Raw genomic sequence first — 3,464 nt, 5'->3', positions numbered from 1 at the left:
GCAATGTGAGCAAGTGACCCACGTCTGGAAATACCCAGTCAACTTAGTGCGAACAATGCAAACACAAGGAAATGATGGACGAAGCGCTGCAACCTTTCAGTCACTCACCCCCAGTCACAGATCTGGTTTGAATCCATCTGATTCTTTAGCTCACTTTGCCACCTCAGTTCAGACACAGTCATATGCAAATCAGTCTTGAACCTGTTTTGGACCATTTCAGGCCCCTAAGCTATAAGAATTGCTTGGGCAGAAGGTATTAGTTATTTTGACTATATATAGAATTAATACAATGCACTAAAAATGACTATTGCCTGCCACCCAAGACATTCTTATAGCTTTGGGAGCCTGGAATTGTCACACTTGTAGGAGTGTGATGGTTGTTAGTTATGTTCTTACTAACACCGGCAGCAGAGGCAATGTATGGTACAAGCTGCAGTGACCTAATGACAAGAGCTTTTTTGAAGTATGGTATTCCACTTTTTGTAAAGTGTTGTGTTAGAATTTTACCATGCAGCCACTTGGTGGTGCTCATGAAGGCACTCTGGGGTCCTTTTTTCCCTGAATAGGATTATATACTCTTCTACAGCCAGCATTCCCAGCACCAATTCATATTCCAGTTCAGCATTCTGCACCATTTTCCTGATGCATCATATTCACTTTAATCCTTTCTCACTCCAAACCCTGCCACAATCACGTCCCGTTGGTGGAACTCTATTTTCTCTCTTGATTCCTGATTCCACAGTCTTACTGACCTCTTTATAGTTTAGACCTGCCTTCCGGACGTTTTACTTTCTTGGCTCTGACCCATACTCTGTTTTTGAACGCCTTGTATCTGTTAGTATTCCGCTGATCTTCCTCTTTCCATGTCCCAGGACAGCCTTCCCTTCATTGGTGGTTCCTTGATCCTTGCAGCTGTTCTCTTCCCCTGAGCCTTCAGCCATTTTAGCTTTGTAGCCAGTCGTTGATTTGTAAACAAAATAAGTACTCGGGCTTTCATCAAGAGGCAGCAAACACAAGCCCATTTCTCCTGTTAGCATCGCCTAAAACAGAACCAACTACTAACCATCAAAGTGGAGAGAGGATGTGCCATAATGGTCAGAGCTGGCGGTCCCAGAATTGGGGAACCAGGTCCGAGCCTCTGCGTTGGCTCAACATTCTGTGATTCTGAGCAAATCACCTAGCATAATTGAATGTGTCCTTAATAGGTGCTCATAAAAAGCACCAGCGTTGATGGTTAAGTGCCGGTGCTGATGATTAAGTACTGGTGCTGATCACCGGAAACCACTGGCTCAAATTAAGCACTGTCTGAAGCTAAGAGTGCAACAGAGGCTTACAACGTACTCCTGTCAAGACTCCTTGTGCGCTGTCGTGTTCCTGCTGCTGCCATTCCAGGCTTGAGCTTTGATTCTGCTTCCCTTATGTCCTGAAGCCATTTTACTGTTACAAATGGGGGTGGGGTCGCACACTGTGAGTAGTGTGCGACCCCACCCCCATTTGTAACATTAAAGCTCCCTTGAGCAGTTGGCTGACGAGCCTGGGATCCCGCACCTACGCGCCTGAGTGGTACTAAACCTGGCAGATATTTGGCAGCCATCTGCAACCCCAGAACACAGCCTATCCCTGCTGACGAGGGGTGATACCCCGAAACATGTGTCCAGGGATGGCGAAGACAGCGAAGATAGCAGAAGATCGAAAGATGATGCATCGCGAACACGTAACTACACTAACCAGAGTCCTTAGGGGCAACACCGCCGGTGTGTGAGTAGTGTGCGACCCCACCCCCATTTGTGCCATTTTACTGTGTATGTCTATTTCTGGTATTTGTTTCTGTCCCTTGTATCCTTGTATCTCTGTCCCTGTTTAAGTATTGTGTGAGCCATTGTTCTCGTCTGCACTCTTTTTGATCTGCCCTGTTATATGCAGACTCATTGCCTTGTGTTCTGTGTTCCTATGTGTCTTCAAATATCTGTCTTGCCTTGTCAGACTGTAGATATTTCCTGATCTTGTTTTCAGTGTATCAGCTCTGTGTATTCCACTCTTGTTCCTGACCCTGATTCCAGTCCTGCTTTTCCCTGAGCCCAGTTTCTGTTTTGTTGTTCCTTGTTCTGTTTCCTCTGATTTTTTCTTGTGTGTTATATTTAAATATTGATTATCATTGTTACTAAGGGTGCCAGTGTGCTTCTGAAGCCTTGTGCCGCTGACACAGAGATCCACCCATAGCTCTTTTTCAATAAGAGCTGCTGGATGTCTCCTTGAACTCTGTTGGGTTAATCTTCACCATGCCTTCTTGTAGGATGTTTCTCAACCTCACAGAGAGATCACTTCCAAGGAGCAGACAAACTATTATCTATGATAGTTTATCTATTTCTCCTTGCTTTACCATGCTGTTGTTTGTAGTAGTGTTATATTTATAGTTTTTCCCGCAGACTTCCGGTTTCCTATTCACTGTCCATTCCAGCGTGCTTCAGTCCTCAGCTTCCCTTCTAGCCTCTTGTTTATACCACATGCCTTCTTAGGAAACCCATTTTCTTTCGGAGAACATACACAACCCAGTCATCCAGTCTTGTTCCATTCTCATCCAGCTAGTCCCCTGCCATTTTGAGACATTGTGTGGCATGCGCACTAAACTACTCTAGTATCGACTGACACTCACATGGTGGTTCTGAGTCGGCTCTTGGTCCTTCAATCGTGTGTTTAGCAGGTATGGGGTCTTCACTATAAGCAAGGTAACAGAAATATAGTTCTTGCCAAATTGAAAAGTGTTACAAAAAGTCAAATATGTTAGGGCCTTCATCATTTTAATATATAGCTATTGTAAATAGGAGAAACTCCTTTTTTTAATCATAAAATTTGATTGGTTGTACAGCAACTAAACAAATTATAGGCAATCAAAAGTTTCCAATTTTATTACAAAATATGCTATTATAAATAAATGAATACATAGCACAACCTCAAATGTAGATAAAATAATATATTGTTTTCCATAGCACTCAACACCGGCATTGGTACTTAGTCTAAGCACAATAAGCACCAGGCTTTAATAAAGCTCAATTGTAATAATACTCATTTTATCAACTTTGGAAGAAGGAAGGCCTGAGTTGGCCTTGTTGGAAATCAAACGCATGACTTGGAAGGTACCAGATGTCAACAGTGAATGTTTGCTGGGCCATCTTGCTGGTATGCCATACCATACCAAACTATACAGATGGCTACATTAACCAATTAATAAACATGTTTATTACATGGAAGCTAGCAACCCATCATTAAAATCTGTCCCAAATTTCTTTATGCGCAATGCCTGCTGCCAGAACCAGCAGACACGGTGAAAGGCCAGTCACAGTACATAATTACAGTTGCAATTTTAACAAGGAAAACCGGCCCTGGTTTTTGCTTCCTTCTGATATCTTTTTCTAATAAGAAAAAGTGATCAGCAGAAGATGATATTTAGAGCAATATGTTTCTTT

This window comes from Lissotriton vulgaris, chromosome 1_1 (assembly GCF_964263255.1).
Source record: "Lissotriton vulgaris chromosome 1_1, aLisVul1.2, whole genome shotgun sequence".
NCBI classification, from domain to species: Eukaryota; Metazoa; Chordata; class Amphibia; order Caudata; family Salamandridae; genus Lissotriton; species Lissotriton vulgaris.
This window is presented reverse-complemented; position numbering follows the sequence as displayed.